Source organism: Chaetura pelagica, unplaced genomic scaffold, assembly GCF_000747805.2.
Source record: "Chaetura pelagica isolate M959 unplaced genomic scaffold, ChaPel_1.0 scaffold456, whole genome shotgun sequence".
Taxonomy (NCBI): Eukaryota; Metazoa; Chordata; class Aves; order Apodiformes; family Apodidae; genus Chaetura; species Chaetura pelagica.
The window spans coordinates 502,530-513,250 of record NW_009953574.1 but is presented as its reverse complement, the minus strand read 5'-3'; the positions used below and the strand labels follow the sequence as shown (position 1 = coordinate 513,250).

Sequence of the window (10,721 nt, the reverse complement as noted above, 5' to 3'; positions counted from 1 at the left end):
GTAGGGAAATCACCAGCGTTACTAAAAGAATGAACTCACAGAAACATGGGTATTAGTTGTGCTGTTTCAGAAAATACATTGAAATGCTACCACAGTCATCCTAATTGCTGTCAAATGTTGTTGTGGACCTGCTGTACTTCTGGAAAATTAATGCTATGAAGTCTATTGGTTGGGGTCTGCAGGATCAGTCTATGTGCCGGGGGCAGAATAATGTTCTGCTTCTGATGTCACCTCCTGAGAGGAACCTTATCAAACAGCTGCTGTTCTGCAGTATTGTTACCATTGTGCAGGTTTTCCCCAGGGTTTTGGGGAAAAAAAAGTCTTTTTTATTTGAAACCTTTGCTTTCCTTTTCTCTTTGTGTGTAATGTGCACTGGATGAAGGGGCAAAGAAAGCAAGGAAGAAGTGGTGGGGAGAAAACTCTTGTAGAGTAATGCCAAGAAATTCTCACCAACAGCAGAGCCATTAAATATGTCACTGCATTTTTCACATCTGGAGGGGTTGCAAGATCACACCCTGGACTAGAAATCTCTCAAGAACAAACTTTTGTGTGACACTTTCAGGGCTGCTTGTTGCCAGCAGGAAAGAAATGCTTTGTCCCATCTATTTCCAGCTCCCACGGGAACATGCAAAAATGAGAAATAATGGTAAAAAATTCCCAAAGTGAACTGAACTTTTCCTAACCTTGAAGAGGGTGGGTTTGAGTTTGGGGTGAAAGCACAGGCTCTTCCCTTATGCAGACAGCTCTGCCCATCCCAAGCAGTATGTTTGTCTGCTTCTCATAACAGGAAATCAAACAGATTTATTGGTCGGGGTCCCTCTGCAGAACACCTCTGTGCAGCCAAGTGTGGCAGCTTTACACTGAGGGCTTTTGACAAGTTGGGAAGTGAATGTAGATTAGATTTCTATTTTTTGGGTTAACTTATTTTTTTCTGCTGTCAAGGAGGCCCCAGATATGTAAATATGAGCTACTGCCCACCTCATCAATCTTGATCCCTTTCCCTCTTTTTTTTAAAATAGTTTTTTTTCTTCCTTCTAGTCCTCTAACGAGAGGACTGACCAGGCTGATTCCATGTCTCGGTGGGATCCTCACTTTCCATTTCTCATGGCTGCCAGGTCAGACTCTGAAAGATCTTCTGACCTCACCATTCTCTGCAAATACATCAGTATTTCCTTCCTCACCACATGAAAGGAGTATTGGCTGTAGTTGGTTCAGCCCTGCCCTAACTCCCATACTATAGTAAAACATGAAATGCTTTAAAGAACCTTCAATAGGTCCTGATTAATGTTTCAGCTGAAAGACCCAAATGACAGGCCTTGTTTGGGTTTGCTCTTGTGTTCCTTTTGGCTTTTATATCCATCTGCCTGCAGATGATGTTCTACCTGGCTCCAAAAATCTACTCCATATTCCTTTGTCCCTTCAGACAGGGAGATGGACTGTCTTTTTGTGAAGGAGAATATTAGGAAGGGAGCAGATGGGAGACTTCAGATTGGCTAGGGTCTCTAAAACTCACATCCTTATCCTCATAACATGGACACAGGGTTTCCTGCACCACATCACTCTGGGTTATGCAACATATCACTGATCAAGTGCCTTGAGATTTGTGAGCAATTCACAGGAAAAGTTAATTGGGACTAACGTTGCATTTCCTTGTAATTGGCATCTCATTTCCCATCAGTAAATTATTTCTAATCATTACCTTGGACATTTTTCTTTTAAGTCTCGAAGTCTGTGTTTAGCATGTCTGGACTGACCTCAAAAGTGTGATTTTCACTTGGAGAAAGAGACTCTAAGTTCAGTGTGGAAGGTTACTCAAATGTTATGTTTTCTGGTCTGTAAGAGCAAAGCTTTACACACTTGAGGAAGGTTTTGTGTGTGTGATAGTATGAGAGGACAAGGTTTGATTACAATCTTTTAATACTAGGAGATTTTTCTATAGTCTTGGTGAAATGATGAACACATTGACTGACATTTAAACTATCTTTCTAAAAAAGAAATTATAATTTTAACAATCTAATTCAAACAAGAACATACATGAGTGATGAATAAATTCTTAATTCCACAATTACTTTACTGCATGACACTATTAAATATTACTTGAAAGCTAAAATGAGTCAAAATGATTCATCAATTGAAATAATTATTATTTATGAGGCTTAAGCAATTTTCTTAAAACTTGAGGGGCTGGCTAAAAATGCCTCCCCATCATTTCTTTCACAGTGCCTTAAACATGGTTACTGTGGGGTCATAGCTAATTATGGGCATGACATTCAGCAATTGGAGTAATTTTTTAAGTGTCTCTCTTTTTCCCTGTGAAGGTTGCAGCAGAGGTAGGTGTTGTTCTGCAAATGACTCTTCCCCACTACCCCAGTGGGGACGTGGCCCTTCCACAATCCTGAATGTGCCTTTTTTGTCTTTGTCAGGCTGTTGGCATTGACCCCAGTGCACTGTCTGTTTGTGATGTGGAACGTGGGGTACCCACACAGGGGATACTTCTGGGGCTGAACACTTTCCTAACCACTGCACACTGTCATGGCTATTTTACCCCTTGTTGTGTCCCTTGAAGGCAACTGAAGCTTTTCATTCACTTCACTCACTGCTGGGCCAAATCCTGTTTACAGAAGTTGCCTCTATCAGTGATGGAAACAAGATAACTTGCTTTTGTGGTGGGGCCTTTTAGATTTACTCAGACTGTAACTAGATACTGGCTCAGTGGGCTGGCATCTGCAGCAGTCTCACCTGTGAAAAGGCTCTCCACATTAGTGTGATGAGAAGTTTTTAGCCTAAAGCCTGTGATTATCTAGGGTACACCTAGTAGGGTATTTCTCAGAAAACTCTTTCTCCTCCAAACAGTGCTTTGCTTTCTCTTTCATGTTTGCTTACTAAGCAGTATGGTGGATTATGCACAAAATCTTGTTTATTTTCACTTATGTTTAGGTGCAGGCTAAGGCTTAGGGTATGAATCCGTTTGTAAGCACTGCCAAAATCCAAGTACATTCGTGGTTGCACCTTAAATTATGCATCTAAAATGTGGATTTCATGCATGCACATACATTTGAATGTGTATTGCAGTTTTTTAAGCATTACAAAGAAAAGAAAAGAAAATTTTCAAAAAATAAAGCTGTTTGGAATGTAGAGCTTCAGCAGGCATTGCACTGGATTAATGGCAGCACAAAATGTGAGTGAACAGGCAAGCTGCCTCTGCACAGATTCTGCAGTGCACCTTGTCTCCTCCAGCAAGTGCAGCACAGAGTGCTCCTTTCCCCTGGAAGGTCTGTGACTGCTGAGAGCCTGACCTACAGCACCCTCTGGTACCCAAATCTGGGCTCATCGATAACCTCCTATAGAGCCTTACCCCCAGCCAGCAGTCCTACCTGCTACAGCATTGCTGAACTGCAGGAGAAAATCTCTGAACACACTCATTCCTGACCTGAAGTATCCTTCACTATCCCACTTTGTGTCTTATCCTGCTCCCTCCCACTGAAATCTGGTGCTTACTTTCTCCCTTCCATCCCTTGGCCATTGCCCTCCCCTCGCTGAGTTTTCTCAAGCAGAAGCCAAACAAACCTTAAAAGCTTTCTCGTCCCTGGCTGCATTTGGAACACACAATGTTCAGATGGCTTTAAATGTATTGAAATAAATGGGGTTTTGTCCTCTCTGGCTTAAAGTGTGATTGTATCCTCAACTCGCTTTGCAGAGGTGCAATTGCTGGTGTGAGAGCTGACCTGAATAACTAAAGACTTTGCTGCTGCTGCTGCTGTGAAATGCAATCAAAAAGCAGTTCTCCTTACGTTGATCAGCATTATGTAAGTCTCACCTTACTTTCTAGTGTTACCTTTCCTTTGTGGCATTAGGAGCAGATACACATACAAGGCTTAGGACATTAACCTTCTGGCATTACCCCTTTTACAAGACACTCTTCTATCTCTAAATCCATTGCAGATGTTTTTATGGGGTTGCACACTTGTCACCCAAACGAGCATCCAAATACAGAGGACAGCACATAGAGAATTTCCCTGCCTTTTTTTAAAGAAACTCTCCTTTACTTTCTGTGACCCCTGACTGAACTCCTGTTTATGTACCTTCCCTACTACCACTTAAACTGGATTTCAAAAAATCTTTTCCCATTAAGCACATCATTAAAATAACATAGAGCAGCCTGGAAAAGCATTTAATCTTGACTTGATGTACTTTGCTGGACATGGGGCTTCATTAGAACTATTGATAGAGAGGCAACTTGTTTTCTATTTATCCATTCTGTTACCCAAAAGCAAAAATAATTTGCACTTTAGAATCTTTGATCTGATGTTTGCATGTTATTAAATGGAAATATAAGCTCTGAAAGTTGAATATTCTGTAAAGTAGACAGAAAACTGATTAATGCAAGTTTGGAGTGGTCAAACAGTGTAGGAAAAAGAGGAAGAAATTTCCCCCAAAGTAAAACCACTTTATCAGTGTTCAGCTTACAAGTAATCACTCTTGGGTTTTTTTTGTTAGTTTTGGGGTTTTTTTTTCTTTTTTGTCAAAATGAAAGAGAGAAAAAAAGTTAGTTAAATGACCTGAAAATAAAACTTTTGTTTCAGGCTGAACAAAACATTGTGTTTGACCCCAGCTGGTTTTGTTGGCATGGTTTGCTTTGATTCGTTCTGTTTGCTTTTTTTGGTTTTATTTTGCTCAGCACTACAAGAAGGCTGCTGTGGAGTGGGTGCATGGCATTGTCCCCACGGTCCCTCTGGGGAAGCAGGTGCCAAGATGAAATGAGTGGCCAAAATCACTCCTTGATTCAATACCATGGCCAGGAATAGAATTAGAGTGACCAATTATTGGTGGCCTGCCTAATCTCTAGCACACACACCCTGCTGCTCCATTGTAAGCCACTGTTAATGGCTGGGAATGCCAGCAGGGTGGAAGCAGAAGGAAGAAAGCCATGCAGTTGGATATTGTATGGATAGATATAAGGAAAATCAAAGGGCACTTGACTTGTTATTAAAATGTCAGTGCAGCTTGACCTTGTACTGTCACTTTTGGGTGTCTTCACCTTTGTAGCAAGATGGTTGTCCTTCCCAGAACTGAACCACCTTGCACAGATCTGTCATTCAACCCCAGTGCAGCTAAGCTTTGAAAGAAAAGAGAGTTTTCTTCTGTGTGCCTCTCCCCATCTCATTTTTTGTGGCTAAACAAAGTTCAAAAGCAAATGCATAGTAATGAACTGCTTCATTCTTAGCAGAGTGGGCTGTTTTCTAGGATTTTTATCTCTAGCTCCTTTGCTTGCTTTTCAAAAGAGAAAAACAACAGCTAATATACCTGCAGCCTTGGCTGAGAGACAGCGTGGAAACCACGTGCTGCCACTTTGCAACTTCCCCCCACCACTCTGGTTTTCAGGAGCTGTCAGAGAGAGATTGCTGCTGCAAAGACATGAGTTGAATGCTTCAGATTTTTCTGGCAAGCTCCAGCAGGCCCCCACCTTCCTTTCCCTAAAATTTCTTTGGCTACTTCCAACAAAGTGAAAATAGCTCATCTGACTTTTTCATTAGGGGCTCTCCTGGGAGCACACAGAGGCTGAGGGGAAGCTGGACTGCAGAGCTGCAAGTGTGTAGGGTTTGCATGATTTCAGTGAGAAAATTCCTCCCAATTTGCTCCTCATTAATGTGCCAGAAAGGCCCACTGTGTCTGTTTACACTGCTACATTTTTTCTTTCCTTTCATATATCTCCCAGAAATAGTCAGTTGTTTCTTTCCTGCCTGTGTGTGATGAATGAGACTTGAAGGATAGGTTGGAGCACTGTATCACTTTGCCTTTGCTCTCCTCAGCAAAGAAGAGCAAAGAAGAGCTCCTCCCCACCCAAAGCATGGCCACAGCCAGTGCTGCCAGTACTCAGGAGGAAAGTGAAGCAATATGTTTGGGGGAAACACATTGGAACAGCAGTTGGATAGAGACAGGCTGTGTTTTATTTGGGGATTTCTAGTTCTCTAGGCTGGTCCAGGAGCTGGAAAATTAGATTTTTCTATTTTGACTTCTCCTGCATGGGTCATCCTCCAAGGAGCTGCATGGGAGATAGATATGATACATAAAGGGAAACTAGTTCTGGCAGGATACCAAACCATGCAGGCAAGGTGAGAGTAGATCATTTTATGTAGCCCTGCTTCTCGTATCTGGCTCAGTTCTTTAACCTAAACAGCAGTAGAGTTGCACTCATAATCTAGAGAAACTGATGTTTCTAACAGTGCAACAGTGTCCAGCTTGGAGATTTCAGGCACCCTTCCATGCACACAAGACTACAGGAGTCTGTTGTCTGTTTTCAACTGGCTTTAAATGAGATCCATCACTCCAAGAGCTCTTTTTCTGTGAACTGGCATAGCCCAAAAGTATTCACCTCATCCTGAAAGCTCATTTCCCTCTTTGGACCATTTCTGGGTCTGGTTGAGGTGATGGGGTATTATTCACATGGATCACTGCTTATTTATTAACTTTTATGGAGATCACTGGGGACTCCTTTAATGTCAACTCATCCTTTACAAGCCAAAGTAGGTCAGGCACAGAATTCTCTTTGGCTTTGATTTTAAAGCAAATATAAAGAGCTGGTCTGGCTACAGAGTAGGGCTACATAATCATCATTAAGTTCTCTGGAGCTAATTCTCCCTCGTAACAAATGGAGGTATAGACAGTCACCTCACTGACATAACCAGGAGCACATGGCAAGACACCTGTGAATTCTCCATGCACCTCTTCTATTCCATTCCTTGCCCAGGAGAGAGGGAATTCATAAGGAGCCTCTGAATTACTACTGCTTATGGTAGAGGCTATTTCTAGCACTTAATCCTGCATTTCTTGTAGATAAAACACAAGAGCTTGGGGGATCAAGGACTCTACAAGGCAATGTTATTTCAATTGAATAGAGCAGCTGGAACCCAAAGCAGTATTTGCTGGAAGAGCCTTGAGGAAGCACAGGAGAGAAACTTTGGGACTAAGAAGAAAGGCAAAGTAGTGAAGGAGGTTATTCATCCCATTTTTGGATTAGCTTATGCTTCAATACAATCTTCACTCACAACGTGGTGGCCAGAGCATGCTGACTGCTCCCTAAAGGGCACAGCAAGGACATTAATACATGTAGATGACATGTGCAAGGGTGAGAATGAAATGCAGTCTGCTTGCCTGTAAATAGATTGAAGGGGTTTTGTTTATGTTTTGTTCAGAAACCTCTTTGTACTGCAGCCTGGAATAACTCTTTTCTCCCACGTTTCTCCTTCATGGCTGGCTCAGATGTGCAGCCACCAGCTGTTTGCTAGGATTGTTCCTTTTCCTTATTCCCTCCCCTCCAAATTCTTCAGGACATTATTTTCTTGAAGCTTTTCTCAATAAGAATTTAATCAAACAAAACAAAAACGCAGCAACCCGCGGCTCCTTGGACAGTGTTTGATGTGTAAATATGTAAAGAAGGAGTGTTTTGAAAATGCAGTCAGCTGCCTCCTGGGGACTGAGTCCTACTGTGAGCCAAGGCGACTCCACAAGGGAGATATGTGCTCCTGCAAGATTAAATTCCAGCTGCAGTGGGAGCACGAGTGACCAGAGGCACAGCGAAGCTCTTTCTTAAAGAGACATTTTTTGAATAGCAGCACAATTCTCCTCCATGCCAGGCAGCACATCTTCCTGTGCCTCCTTCCTGCATATTTTCAACCAGGTCCTCGCCTCGGGCCAGCATTGTTATCAGTTCCCACCCTGCAGCTCTGGGAGGTATTTGCCCATTTTGCTCCTTCTTGCCTCTGTGGAGCTAAGTTGACGGATCTGCTCTCTGCAGACACTCATCAATTTTTTGGCCAATACCAAACTTTGGGGGGAACAGCTCCTAATACTTTGCTCATTACCATGGAGTGAAATACCTTGCACGTACAGGGTATGCTTTATGTCAGAACTGCTGTGATTGCTACCAGTTAGTGTACAGGAGGTGTCTCCAAGGAAAGGCTGCAGCCTTGCTGGTCTTCTAGAAAGTCAAAAGATGCACTGCATGTAAGTTCCTGTCCTGCAGAGCTCAAGCAGATGACTTCTTATCTCATTTTCATGCTCCTTAAAAGATTCTCTTCTGCTGCCATTTTTATTGCATAAAATACACTGCAAAAATTAGTGTAGTGCCATTTGATGAATGGATCCTGCTCTTATTTATATCTTGTTCATGCAAAACAATTCACAACACTACTAGCTTTAAACTTCCAGCACAATTCACAGTGATGGCTTTGTCACAGTTACACTCTCTGTGATGCTGAGGAGCAGTAACAATGTATTATTCTGAAGAGTCTCACAGGAGAGGGGGCTCTATGCTTACTTATCATTTCTTCAATGTGGTGTCCCCTTGCAGCAAAAGAAAGCATATTCAAATGGTATTTATCTTCTCATTCAAAAGTCAAGTTAAATAATTTTCCATCTTCCCTTTAATAGTGTAAATCAGAACTTGCTTACTTTCACAGATGCAGCTCTGAAATTTAAAGGACTGGCCCTGGCTTTTGGGGAGCATTGCTGTTACCCAAACAGAAATGTTCCTCCTCAGTAAGAAAGAGCTGGTACATGGTCTCAGCATGAGGCTTACTGGGTGCTGAATTGCTGCAGGCTTCTCCTTACAGACATGATGCTAAACTGATGCTCCTACCACTCTTCACTTGCAAGCCCAAGAGGACTTTTCCATCATGTCTGCGTGTGTCCTGTGTTCAAATTCCAGCTTCAGTAACTGCAGACTGCCTATGGTTCTAAGCAGAGACATTAATCACCCCTCCCAGCTCGAGGGTGGTTGTGTTGCAGGGGTAGGTAAGGTAATGCCTGCATAAAATGGCTAGAAAGTGTGTTTTGGTCCCCTTCTCCATGGCTGAGTGCTTCACATACAGCATGTTGGGTCAGTGCTGCATAGAAGAGCCTGGCAAGGGCAAGAGAGATTTCCTGGGTGTTTTATGTCAGTCCTGTCTACATTCAAGGAAAATATTCTCATTGTTTGCAGCCTTTAGCTTAAGAACAATGGCACAATTGGCAGATATTTTCCTTTGCTTCCTCTCATTTCTGGGCTGACCTTATTTTACCAGAAAAGAAACACTTGCTGTGCTTCTCCAGGCAGCACCTTCCCCAGTCAGTAACATTCCTGCAGCTGCTGGACTTTGCAGGCTCTTGAGAAATGATGTTTTTGCAATGAAATCACTCCTTCTGATTGAGGTCTTTCTTGGGCTGATCTCTCAGAAGGGCTAACAATGAACACCATGCTAGGCATGCATTGTGTGTGAGAGGCAGAATACCACACACTTGTACATACAACGAAGATGAAAGGATTGTACTGTAGTTAAGAGCATGGGATGGTTTAATCCTGAAATAGTATCTTTCTGATGCAAACAAGGTCTGTTTGTTTTTTTATATGACTATTTTGGGAATGGCTGCTCTTCAAGTAAACATTCTCTTTTGCATGCAAACACCAGTATTTACCTTGACAAGATAGTTTATTATCATTCTTAATTTTCTTTTCCTTTGAACGTTTCCGTTCTCTTAGCAAGACAGCAAAACCATTGTATGGATAAACAACATCGAGTGAACAAATCAACACAGCTTAACACAACCCTTCTCATCAGCTGAGCTGCAGTACCTGACCATAAGCACGTTCCTAGCTCTCTCCACTCCTAAATCACACATTAATTTCTCTAGTGTTTAACATGGTTTAAGCTACTGTATCTTATTAGCATTGTTAATAGGCCAAATGTGCCTAAGTGACAAGTTCTCTGTGTGTTAGGCATTACTCCTTTCTGAAAGGTGAAATGAGAAATCCACAAATGCTGGAAGTTGCATGGTACAATGGTATATAAGCATAGAAAACAGGACAATTGAGAATATTTTTAGGTGTAGAGAGGATAAGGAGAAAAGAATTCACCACAGAAAAGAAAGCAAACCTATCTCAATAACTTTATCTCACTGTCTGAGTGAACCTTAACCAATACAAAGTAAAGCTAATTTCTGCTGAACTCCTACTTGGCCTCATTATTCAATCTCTGTTGCCAAATTCAATGGGTTTAAAGAGGCAGTGGATATGCAGAGGAACAGTGTGGCTCTGTCTTCCAGTATCCCAGTGATTCCAATAGCTGTTTTCCCTCTATGTGAAGTGAACCTGATTCAGTGCACGCCAGTTTACTTTGGTTTTCTCCAGATTCTCCTGAAAATGAACCTCTCAAGTGCTCCCACCAGATAAATGACAATACCTAAAATACGGACTTAGAAAGTATTTCTGTAGCAGGATGATGGAGCGACATAAAAGACAGGGTAGCTTACTGAGTTCCTTCCGTCAGCCCTAGTGGGACTTTTCCTGCCCCAACAGGATGTTCTCCAGTGCTTTGCTCAAGCTATTTTTTAATCTCAAGGGATAAAACTTGTATCAATTCTCTTGGGAAACTGTGCCCCCAGGTCCCAGAAGTCACAACTAGATATCCGCCGAAAGTCCCATTAAAATTTAAGCTCTATTAAGTTTGTTTACTTTCAAGCCATTTCTGCTTCCTTCTGTGGAGACACTGTCCTGTCATAAAGATGCTGCAGGCTGTTTCTAAGGTGCAATATCTCAGTGGGAAGTGACTTTTGATGTCCTAGTTTCAGGCTAGCTCTTCACACTAGCTCTCCATTCTATTGCATCTATTTAACATGTGGTAAAATGAGGTGGATCTTCAGTGGTTCCTAAATAAGGTGATGATCTATGCACAATGCTGTATCAG

At 42.1% G+C, this 10,721-nt stretch overlaps 1 protein-coding gene across 1 annotated transcript in view; it reads right to left on the bottom strand.

Annotated features, from left to right (window-relative positions):
* Positions 1-10,721, bottom strand: part of LOC104390504 (vascular endothelial growth factor receptor kdr-like) — a 127,310-nt gene that overhangs the window by 53,236 nt on the left and 63,353 nt on the right. The window lies entirely within an intron of this gene.